Below are 12,297 nucleotides of genomic sequence, written 5' to 3'. Positions count from 1 at the left end.
GAGCAGCATCCCTGGCCTCTACCCACTAGATGCCAGGGGCACCTCTCCTTTCCCTCTATCCCCTGGGAGGCATGACCCTCCTGGGACTGAGAACCACTGGTATCTGATTGGTGTGGGAGGGAGGGGGCAAGGAGAGACCACCCAGGTGGCCATACTATGGTGCTGCTTTTGGATCCCAGCGCTGAGTTCAGATCCCAGTAAGCTTTGTAACCTCCAGCAAGTTAATGTGTGTAGCCTCTCCCTTCCTCCTTTCCCTCATCTGTGAAATGGGTCGAACTTGTGAAGTTACAGGAGGCAACGCGGGTGGACCCAGCAGGTAGGAGGGCTCCACGTGCATAAATTGCTAGCAGGGTGTCATTCTCTGAGCATGGCACAGCTGACAGTGTTTTGGGGTCGGGCTGTTCTGGGTTGGGTGCTGCTTCCTCTGCTTACAACCATGCGCTCTGGGCAAGTGGTTTAAACCTGGTCTCCAGGGGGCACCTGGGTGGCTCAGTTGGTTAAGCGACTGCCTTCGGCTCAGGTCATGATCCTAGAGTCCCAGGATGGAGTCCCACATCGGGCTCCCTGCTCAGCAGGGAGTCTGCTTCTCCCTCTGACCCTCCTCCCTCTCACACTCTCTGTCTCTCATTCTCTCTGTCTCGCAAATAAATAAAATCTTAAAAAAAAAAAAAAGAGAAAAACCTGGTCTCCATTTTCTTGTCTCAAAAATGGAGCAAATAGGGGCACCTGGGTGGCTCAGTTGGTTAAGCGTCAGACTCTTGACTTCAGCTCAGGCCAGGATCTCAGGGTCGTGGGATCTAGCTCTGCATGGGGCTCCCCGCTCAGTGGGGAGTCTGCTTGTGATTCTTTCTCTGCCCTTCCCCCTGCCCAATAAATAAATTTTTTTTTTAAATGGAGCAAATAACATCTAGCTTATAGGTTACTATGAGCACCAACCCTGTTCCAGACCCTATAAAACTCTGCCACCCTTTGGCATCAGCTTCGTTCTAGTACCTGCAGCCTCAGACTCAAGGTCATGCAAGACATTAATTTACAAAAGGGGGTTTGAGGGTGAAGAGATAGACAAGTAAATTGACAGTTAAAAGTGAGGGAGACTATGCCCCATAACCCATGGCCAGTACAGAGGATGAATGTCACTCTGTGAGATTCATGAATCCCATGTAGGGGGCTTAGGGCAGGTTTCCTTCAGCAGGTTATGTCCACTAGGGTTTTGAAGGATGAGTAGAAGTTCATCTTATTTGTCCCAGCATATAAATTGACCCTGATTTGACAGAAATTTTGTTGTGTTTCTTTCCTTCAGCATTTAAGGGTTTCTTTATATATGCAAACGCATATTTGTCAGAGTATAAAGTTTTAAGGACAAGGCCTGTATATCCACTTTAATTTGGAGAAGCTTAAAAATCTCTCTAACCTTTAAAGGTCTCCTGCTCAAAGTGACAGTGGTATATGATCCCTTTCAGTACCCAGGGAAGGGAAGAGAAATGACAGAATGATGAGCACTGGGTGCAGGCATTTGGGAGACTTCAGGTCGGTGTGAAATGAATGAGGGAGTGTCAAGGAGGGCCCAAGAACCAGAGAGCCATGGACTGGCACGTCGTTGGGGGTAGGTGGGGACTTGTGACTTGGGTGCTGCAACATGAGGGTGCATGTTGGCCTCAGGGAGGGCCCCGGTTAGGGCTCTAGGGTAGGGTACAGGTTGCAGGTTGACCTTTCCGAATTGACGGAGAAGCGTCATCTTACCTGAATGTTCCAGCACATACCTCCTTCACCCTGCTCTGACGAGGGGATGGTGGAGGAGTTGGGTGGACCCTCTGCTCTTCCAGAGCTAGGAGGAAGTGCAAAGAAGGACGTCCCATCCCCCTTTCCCTTTAAAAAAAAATTAGAAAAAGATTCCAAGAGCAGAGAGAACCATGGATTTCCTTCACTGACAAGGGGATAGGCAGGAAGCACCCCACCCAGAGCACTGCAATTGAGTTGTAGCAGACATAGAGGGTGTGGGAGGTGCCAAGCTTTGGCCCCCGGACTGGGCTGGCCTGAGGGGGACGTGATTGCGGATGAGTACCAAATTCTGCAAATATCCCGTGGTCTAACCAGGTGCCCCAGGAACCTTGGAAAAAAGTTTTTTATTGAGATACAATTTACCTCACATAAAACTCACCATTTAAATGATTTTAAAGTGTAGAATCCAGTGGCTTTTGGTGTATTTACAATGTTGTGCGACCATCCTTGCTATCCATTTCTAGAACATTCTTATCACCCAAAAAAGAAATCCTGTACTCATGATCATTAAATTCCAATTACCCCCTCCTTCCAGCCCCTGACAACCACTAATTTACTTGCTGTCTCTTTGGCTTCGCCTATTCTGGACATTTCATATAAATGGAATCGTACAATATGTGGTCTTTTATGGCTGGCTTCTTCCACTTAGCCTGAAGTTTTGGGGTTTGTTCCTTTTTAATGACTAAATACTATTCTGCTCTATGAATATACCACATTTTTATCTAGTTGCCGGTTGATGGACATTAGGGCTGTTCACATTTTTGGGCTATTATACATAATATTGCTATGAACATTCAGGGGCACGTTTCTCTGTGAACATGTTTTCAAATCTCTTGGGTGTATACCTGGGAGCAGAATCACCCGGTCGTATGGTAACCCAATGTTTAACTTTTTGAGGGACCACGAGACTGTTTCCCGAGCAGCTGTACCATTTTACATCTTGGAAAGGGATTTTCGTTTGTTTATTTAACCCATTGTTCCCCACTCCGCTTTATCACATTTAAAAAACTGAGGCATGATCTAGACACAGTGAAACCCATGGATCTTAAGTGTTCAGTGTGGTGCATTTTCACATACGTCTGCACCTGTGTAACCCAAAGCAAGATTATACAACAGGACAAACTTCCCAGAAGGTTCCCTCCTGCCCTTTCCAGTCAACAGCCCATTCCTCAAAGAACAACCCATCGGACTTCTCTTACCATTGATTAGCTTTGCCCGTTCTTGCATCTTGATGTCCTATAAATGAAGTGTGAGTCAGGAGTCCCTCCCTCTGTATTGCTGAATAGCATTTCCTCCTGTGGACATACCACAGTCTGTTTAATCATTTACCTGTTGATATGCATTAATTTCCAGTTTTGGTTACTAGGAATAAAAGTACCATGAACATCTGTGTACAAACTTTTGTGTGGACGTAGGCTTTCATTTTTTGGAATGGCTGGGTTGTATAGCAGGTGCACGTTTCCCTTCTTAAGAAACTGCCAAACCAGGGCACCTGGGTGGCTCAGTCAAATTAAGCGTCTGACTCTTGATGTCGGCTCAGGTCATGATCTCAGGGCTGTGAGATGGAGCCCTGCATTGGGCTCCGTGATGGGTGCGGAGCCTGCTTAAGATTCTCTCTCCTTCTCCCTCCCTCTAAAAAAAAAGGAAAAAAAAAAAAAAAGAAACCCCCAAACCATTTGTTTAAAATTGTACTACTTTGCATTCCCAGTGGCAATGTATGGGAGTTCTAGTTCCTCCTAATATCCTTGCCAACACTCGATATTATCTGTCTTCTTAACTCTCGCCGTTCTAGAGTGGGTATAGCGACATCTCACTGTGGTTGTCATGTTTATTTCCCTAATGATGTTGCGTGTATCTTCATGTATTTGTTTGCTCTCTGTATGTCTTCTCTTGTGGAGTGTCTGTTAAAATCTTTTGCCCAATTTTTTTTTAAAATTTGGTTGTGTGTCTTTTTATCATCGCCTAATACAAGCCCCTTCTCTGTGTGTTGCAAATATTTTCTCCCAGACTGTGGCTTTTTGTCAGTCTTTTGAAATGCAAAGGTTCTAAAATTTCACAAGCTTCATATGGTCCATTTTATCAAGTTTCTTTGATGGCAAGAGCTGCGTCCTCCCTAGGGTCATGCTTGTTCCTCGTAGCTTGATGGTTTTATGTTTAGCTTTCGATGGTACATTTTGGGTTAGGTTTGAGGTGAAGGTAAGGGTTCCTTGTTTCCAGAATGTCCAGGTGTCCCTTAGCATCGGTTCAAGACATTTTCCATTCCTTTGTTAGATGGGAGATGGCTTAGACATCCTTGGTGGCAATCATTTGCCTGTGCACGTGGGGGTCTAGTTTTGCACTCTCTTTTGCCACTTGGATGCATTTTAAGCTGGGGTCACATGGAAATTTTGTTGTGTTCCCTCCGAAGAATGGAAGAAAACAGAGGGAGTCTAGTGGAAAGGTACCGATTTATCCTACCCTGATCCTGAAATAAACCCCTTGAAATCATGGCAATGTCGCCATTGCCTGATGAAAGCTCCCAGTCTAAGACCTTACGTCTGTTGAAAACCGAGGCTGACACGCTTGAGAGAAGTGTTAAAGACCTAGTAGCGCTGAGCAGACGCTTTCTCCTTGTAGCAGTAGAGAGCTTTGTGGGGTTGGAAAACAAGTGCCTTCATTGCTGGGGAGATTGGGAATTACTCAAGGCTGCCTCTGCACACCTCATATGTCACCATGTCTGACTTCCCAGAAATGTTACTCAATCTCTCCATCTTACATGTGAAGAAACAGACGCTCAGAACATCCAGTGTCTGGCTCAAGGTCATGCAGCAGTCAGCAACGGAGCCAGAACCAAATGCCCTGTCTCCCTGCCATCTCCCATTGTCCCTTGTCCTGAGATCTGGCTCCAGGGTAACTGGGAGGGAGGGCAGCTCCTGTCAGGGGGAGGTGTGTTCTGTATCCACAGCAGCTGGCTCAGGGCCTGGCACACAGTAGGACGTCACAAGATAGGGGTTGAATAAAAGGGGCTGTTGCTGGTTCCTCTTTCCTGCTTGATGGGCTCTTTAGCTCCGGCTGCTGTTGAGGTTAATGGGTGGAGGATGAAGCTTGTATCTGGGGGTGAGAGCTGATTGCTCAGACTTTGACTCCGGCTGATGTACACTCCTGGGGCTGCCGATGGCTGTGCTCCCAAAACAGACAACAAGTCACGAGTGAACCTTGGTATGAAGACTAATAGCAATAGAGGGGGACAAGAGACTGCCCAGGGATGCTTCATCAAAGAGGGCCTGGAGTAGAGACGGAGAAAGTAGGGGAGTGAGCCAAGCAGATATATGGAGAGCAGAAACAGCGTGTGCAAAGGCCCTGTGGTAGGGGCATCTTCGGCATGTTGGAGGAATAGTGAGGTGGTTGTGATAACCCTGCACTGGGCCCAGGGTTGGTAGAGAAGCACAACAGCGAGGGGCTTCAAGAATCCAGTCCCCATCCTCTGAACCTCTTACTCTGACACATTTAAAGACAAAAACCAAAGTAAGCTCCCAGCATCCTCTCTGTCTCATGACTCTCTCCTGGGATCCCACAGTGTTTTCTTGAGTTTCTCTGTTTGTTTGTTTTTTTTTAATTTTTTTTATTTAAAAAAATTTTTTTTTTTTAAAGATTTTATTTATTTATTTGACAGAGAAGGAGAGAGAGAGCACACAAGCAGAGGCAGAGAGAGAGGGAGAAGCAGACTCCCCACCGAGCAGGGAGCCTGATGTGGGACTCGATCCCAGGACCCTGGGATCACGACCCGAGCTGAAGGCAGACGCTTAACGACTGAGCCACCCAGGCGCCCGAGTTTCTCTGTTTTTATTCCGATCCACCTGCTACCTTGCTCCCTGGGCCTGGCCTGTCTTCCCAGGTTTCTGCCTCTCTGGCTCCCACCGAAGCTCCCTGGGTATCAGTTATTCATCTCACTTTATTTTGCCGAGGGAGGTGACACAAGGATCTCTGTGTGTGCAGAGGCTGCCAGGCTGGAGGTGACGGTGTCAGGCTCTGGGGATGCAGGGAGACCTGGAGGCACCGGGGAATAGCCGTGATGCTCCCCTACTGGAGTTAGAAGCTCTACTTTTGTCTCTTAGTGGTTTGGGGTTCCCAGCTCCATTTCTAGCTTTCTGGGGGCAGGAAGGAGATTGGAAATATAGCTGTTGCTGCTGGTACCGCCTCCCTCTCACCTTGCATGTGCCCAGGGACTTCCCATGCACCAACCGTAAGCTCAGGCTTCTTGTCCTCAGTTTCTGGGATTCGAATCCCTGCCCGCGTGAGTCCCCATCCAAAAGTCTGTGCTCTGCGGCCACCAGGAAGCCCCAGGGTTGGGCACAGGGTGGGGCTTGAACATGTGGTGTGAGGGGGCCAGTGCCGAGTTCCCACTAACCAGCCAAGAGTCCCCACTCTGGGCTTTAGTTTCCCCATCGGAAAAATGGGCTTAAACCAGTATCAGCCTCGGATACCTCCCAAGGCAAGATTTCTCTGAAAGACAGAAGGGGGAAGTTGAAAATGGTGAACTCCTGTGGGCTCTGAGGGGACACCCTTGCCTGTTATCAGAACCCGTCCAGCCAAAGGTTACTGATCACCTCCTGTACCCCAAATGCTGGCAGGGGGCTCACCCCACACACTCAGTGCTCAGACAGCCACGGGAGGTGAGGGCCTCAGGATCCTTCCTCCTTTAAAGATGAAGAAAGCAGGGCTCAGGGATGTGTCACCTGTGGGCCAAGGTCACCCAGGAGGTGCGTGATGGGCCGGATGCCCATTTGGGAAGATCTGAGCTCCCAGCTTGTGGGCTAGCAAGGGGTCACCTTCTTCGACTTGTACTTTCTATACAGATTTGAGCCAACAGCGGTAAACTCTCCCCTCCTGTGGCCACCTTGTTTTTCTAGGGAAGGTGGGGCCCCAGGAGGGAATAGAACAGAGGCACAGAGAGGTTAAGCCACTTGGCTGAGGCCACACAGCCTGCCAGGTTCAAGGGGGCAGGTTCATTTTGTTTTTCCTGCCCCACTCTGTGTCCTGCATACAGTAATCACTGGATAAATGCTCTGTGGCCTGCCCAGGGTGGGACCTGGCCAAATTTCTCTTCCTTTTGGCTGTTGTTCACTAAGGAGGTGGGGAGGAGAGACTGGGAGGAAGAGGCCCCTGACTTTGGCGCCCCCTCCTCCTGGCAGGGCAGGTATGGGCTACCTCCAGTGGGAGGTAGGAACTCCTGCTTCTCTGGCCTCTCCTCTTGCTTGGAGCTAGGGCCCTGCAGGTCTGGCCAGTGACATGAAGCCTGGAGTGGGGGTTTTGGGGGCTGCGGGGACCTCCCGGACAGTGTGCGCCGTGGCTGGAACCTTTGTCCCCACCATTCTAGCCCTTCCTCAAGGGTGGGAGGAGCCTGACCCCATGGGACTCTCAGTGCAGGAGCACATTCTTCCTGGCCCTGCCTCTGGAGCCCACCCCCCCACCCCTGCCAGCCACCCCAAGCAGCCTCTACTCCTCTAGCCTTTGTCCCAAGGAGGAACGCTCAGGAGTTCTGAGCCCCTAAGAGGACAAAGGGCTCATTGAGGCGCCAAGGCCAAGCAGAGGGGGAGGGGAAGGGTATAGGGAGGAGCAACTGACAAGAGTAGGCAAGGCTGCTTCTGCCCCACACACCCCGTATGACCCTGAGGACTTGCTTCTGAGGTCCTCCATTTACCCATCTGTGAGATGGGGTGACGGGGGGACGTGAGGGTTCGCAGTGGCTGGAGATTGCCTGTAACCGCCATGTGTATAATGTACAGAGTTGAATGTTGTTAACTGAGATACCGAGGCCACCACCTTGCCTGGAATCCCTGAGGCCAGCTGTCTTCGCAAATCTAGACTTTGGGAGAACTTAAAAAGGTGAGCAAGGTAGGATTTCTCCTCTGCGCTCAGTGACACCTCCGCGGGGCTGCAATCAAATATAAGAAAGCACTGGAATACTCTCATTAGGATTCGAGATAAATAAAGACCTCCAGGCATGTGAGTCTAAGAACTTGCTGTTTTTTGAACCTTTTTGGATGTCGGGATTGCACATGACAGAGTGTGATCCTCTACTGCTAGAATTCATGAAGTCATTCATTCGTTCACTCACCAAATATTTGTTGAGTCCCTGCTATGTGCCAGACAATGCTTCAGGCTCGGGGAACCCAGTGGGGAACAGAGCAAAGCCCCCATCTTATGGAGTGCACACTGGTCTGCGCGGCCTAACGTCTACACCTGTGTCTCCAGGTATCCGGGTTTGTGGAGTCATCAGACCTCATGGAAGGATAAGGGAGCCAGTGTCTTCTACCCCAAACACTCCAGTTTTCTGAGAACTTCTCCCCTGTGTTGTGTTAAAGGTGGGTGTGGGGATGGGACGGCGATGGGCTTCTGAAATGGACGTCATGGCCAGCTTGAAGATAAGACAACAAGCCTGGGCCATAAGTGACTTGCAACTGGTGCCCACAGTGGGCAAGGTAGTGCCTGAGTCATCAGGGTCCCCAAAGCCCGGCTGCACCGGGACTGGAGGCGGGCTTTGGGGACCCCGATGTGGGGTGTGGATGTGGGGTGTGGGATGCTGAAGGTCGTCGGGTAGGCCTGAGTTCAAATCCTGTTGGCCCTCCTGCTGTCCCTGTGACCTGAGGTCAGCCAGGTTGCCCTGGTCCTCAATTTCCTCACCTGCCAAATGGGCTCAAGGAGTGCTTTGGAGGGCTTCTGCGAGGACTGAATGACTGAGCTACTGGATATGAAGGCACTTAGAGTAGCTCCAGCTCCGAAACAAAGCGGCTTGTCTCTCTGGGGTTTGCAGCAGCTTTCCTCCTCTTGGTGAGTGGCTGCACCACTTGGGGCAGGGGCCCAGCGGGATGTTTAACCACTGAGCCGGTCCTCCGGATGTGGGGGTCTAGAATTCTGACTTCTGGGCCAGGTGGTGAAGGTCAGGTTGAGATCCAACCCCCCCCCCCCCCCGCTGCCCTGTCCTGGTGACTGCTGACCCCTTATAGTGGGGAGGCCAGGACAGCTCGGTCTGGGGATGGGGGACTAAGGGCTGTGGGCCATGTGCTCAGACTTGGCTGGGCTGGTCTTCTTGCCAGTTCAGGGCAGGGCGGCTAATAATTTATAGGGCCTGGTGCAAGATGAAAACGTGGGCCCCTAGTTCAAAAAGCAGAAAAAAAGGGACACCTGGTGGCTCAGTTGGTTGAGCGTGGGACTCTTGATTTTGGCTCAGGTCATGATCTTGGGGTCGTGAAATTGAGCCCTGGGTCTGGCTCCCCACTTAAGTGTGGAGCCTGCTTGGGATTCTCTCTCTCTCCCTCTGTCCATCCCCCTGCTCACGTATTCTCTCTGTCAAATAAATAAATCTAAAAAAATAAAGGCAGAAAAAAAGGTACTAAAATATAAAGCTTTCCGTTTCTTCTGTAAGCCTCTCCCTCGACTTGCCATGATGGTTTTTACTGGCTATTTAATGTGGTTCTAAGCAAAGAAAAATCATGCTTTTAAATTATTAGCACGAATTTTACCACTTTCTATGGTGCAATGTCACTTCTAAGCACAAATATAAGAAAGAAAAAAAAATATAAGCGTTTAGTTCATGCGCCGAATCACCAAGATTACACGATTCGTATTTGTAGTGCGTGCACGCATATGTATTGTTTTACCCGGAACAGTGGAGATGTTATTCAAAACGAGCTTGGTTTTTATGTCAATCCTGGAGACCCGCGCGTTCGGCCACCGCTCTGCCTGCCTTCGGCTTACCGATGAGCGAGGGAAGCCTGGAAGGAGGGAGGAACGATGGGTCATTCTAGGCGCTAGCTTCCTTTTCTTCTGTGTTATTTTCAGCATCCGTAAACACGAATCAGAAAGGATACCATAACGTTCTCTGGCTGGCCGTCCGTGTTTCTTCCAGTGCCTTCCTTCTGCCTTCGAAGGAAGTTCGGGTGGAAAGTGGGGCCGCTTGGGACTGGCAGCACCCCCACTCAATCCTAGACGCAGACTGCTCCCCTTCTTCTTGCGCCTTTCACCGCACACGCATGCGCAGCGGACAGCGAGAAAGTTACAAGGGAGCCGGGCGGCGAGACAAAGCAGCGGGCATGCGCATTACACGGGTCTCGTCTGCTCATCCTGTCTCTGCTGGCCCTGTTCGGGGGCGCTGCTTCCCTTACAGATGGGGAAACCGAGGCCCAAAGAGGCGCAGGGACCCAGATGAGGTTGGAGACGGCCAAACCATGACACCCCCCTCGCCCCCGCGGACCTCAGTTTCTCATGTTTGGATTGAAGATCAGGTTTGCCTCACGGGGATGGGGTTGGGGTGCTGGTAAGCGATAGAGGTGAAAATGAGTCTACAGAAGCCAATCATTTCCCTAACCCCCGGTAGTTCAAACATTTGCTGATTTACTCATTCAACAAATGTTAGTTGACTGTCTACTCTGTGCCTGGCAAGACTGACCTGCTCCCAGTCCTGGAGGAACTCCCCATCTGGTGGACAGGGCCCTCTCTTCCAAGCCTAGATACACTCTCTAGAAACTTTCAGACCCTGAGACCAGAGGCCACGATTCTGATCATCCCTTGATAAGTGGCCAGAGGTTGGGACATGAGTGACAACATCTGACCGGGGGGCCATTGCTGAGAGTTCTAATAGCTAGAAAAAGGGCATTTCAGGAGGAGGGCACAGGCTAGGGAGAGGTGCAGGAGTTAGCGAGGGTTTCAGGGCAAGCCTAGGACCTTGAGGAGGAGAGGTAAAGGCAGGGATGGAGGTTTGAGCCAGAGGCCCCCAAAGGAGATACTCAGGGGTCATGTGACTCCAAACCCCATCCCCAGCCTGGTCAATCCTTGGGCTATGACCTTATAGCCAAGATTTCTCCTTGGAACCCGGCTCTCCCACAGAGCTGGAAGAGTCTCTGATAGCACCGCCTCATGGCCTAGATGTGTCAGGTTTTCTCTCCCTCTCTCTCTCTCCCTCCTTCCCAACCCCTCCCTTCCCCCTCTCCCTCCCACCCTCACTCTCCCGCCCTCCCTTCCTCAGCTGAGTCTCGGCTTGAAAATCTCAGCTGCTTTGTTTATCCAGCTGACTGATGAGTCCAGCACCGTGCCAAGCTTGTGAATCTTCTCGCCGAAGCCTCACCCAACCCTGTGGACTTGAAGATGAGAAAACTGAGCTCAGAGAGTTGAAGTGACTCCCCCAAAGGCACTGTGAAAGGGGGAACTGGCTTTAAGCCCAACCATTTGAAGCTTACCGGTGGGCCCTGAACCACCAGGCCACACCGCCACAGGCCTGCATGCTCACGTCTTTATGCTCTTTCTGCCGCCATTACCTCTACGCCCCACCCCCTGCACTTGGTGAACTCTTACTCATCCTTCAAAACCCTATTCTTTGTTTCTTCAAGTCCCCAGACAAGGAACATCCCATTCCTCTACCTAGCAAATATTTGAGTAGCTCTGTGTTCCTGCCATGGTGCTAGGTCCTGGTCATATGCTCAGGAGGCCGGCCCTGTGAGGGGCCTGATGAACAAATGAACCTGACTTCACCAGTTAACAAGCAAACACAAATCAATGCCTTGATACTAGCTGTGAAAATAGTTATGAAGGACATGAACAGAGGACTCTAATAAAGATGAATCGGTTGGGATTATTATATATTGGGGAATGAGAACGGTTCTTTTGAAGAGGTGAGATTTAAAATGGCCTCCAGGCAGGGAACTGGCAAGTGCAAAGGCCCTGGGGCAGGAAGAATGTGATGTGTGCAGAGAACAGCAAGGAGGTCAGAGTGGCCAGAGTGCAAGGAGAACAGAAGGGGTGGCGGGAATGAGCCAGTGAGGTAAACATGCCTCACTTAGAGTTGTCTTTTAAGGCACTGAGGTTTTAGAGCCTCTGCCTCCTTCCTGGAGCAGAGGGATCAGATCAGATCCTCATGGCATCTCCAGAGCAGAGCCTGACACTTAGGAGTGAGCAGCTGAGGTGGTTTGAGGAAGCCATGGGTCAGCAGGCCAATGCCAGGTCACTCTGTCTCCTCCCTCCTTTCCTCTGGGCCCTCCCTACTCAGCTGGCTCCTCCAGAACATGCTCCTAAGGGGTACAGTGGGTCAGCTGGGTGGGGGGACATGAGGGGTGCTAACGTGGGACCCAGGAGGGGACCAGGGTGGCACTCTTCTGGGAGTTGGGCACCATCTGCAGCTCATTTTCATGTGTCATTTGCATTTCCTCCGAAATTATTTTTTTAAGGTTCCAGCCAAATGCTCTGTCACGCAGGCTGCCGCTTAAAGGAGTATCATGAGAGCGGGTGGGCATCGGGTTTGGCCTCCGCAGGCTTGTGGCCTCCCTGCGCTCCCTCTCCGACCCCCTCTCCGGCCCCAGGCATAGGAGACTCTTGGAGCAGAATGGAGAAGAGCCACGAGTCATGCCCAGCTAGTGTTTGCGGGGGCTCACCCCGTGCCAGGCTCCATGCTCAGAAAGCAGGGTTCAGGCTCCTGTGCAAGGAGCAGGGCATCATCTGCTCGGAGCTCAAAGTCTGCTTACAGCGAGCAGAGTTGGAGTGGAAGCT

The sequence above is a fragment of the Mirounga leonina genome, unplaced genomic scaffold (assembly GCF_011800145.1).
Source record: "Mirounga leonina isolate KUSES-001 unplaced genomic scaffold, KU_Mleo_1.0 Mir_171, whole genome shotgun sequence".
NCBI classification, from domain to species: Eukaryota; Metazoa; Chordata; class Mammalia; order Carnivora; family Phocidae; genus Mirounga; species Mirounga leonina.
This window is presented reverse-complemented; position numbering follows the sequence as displayed.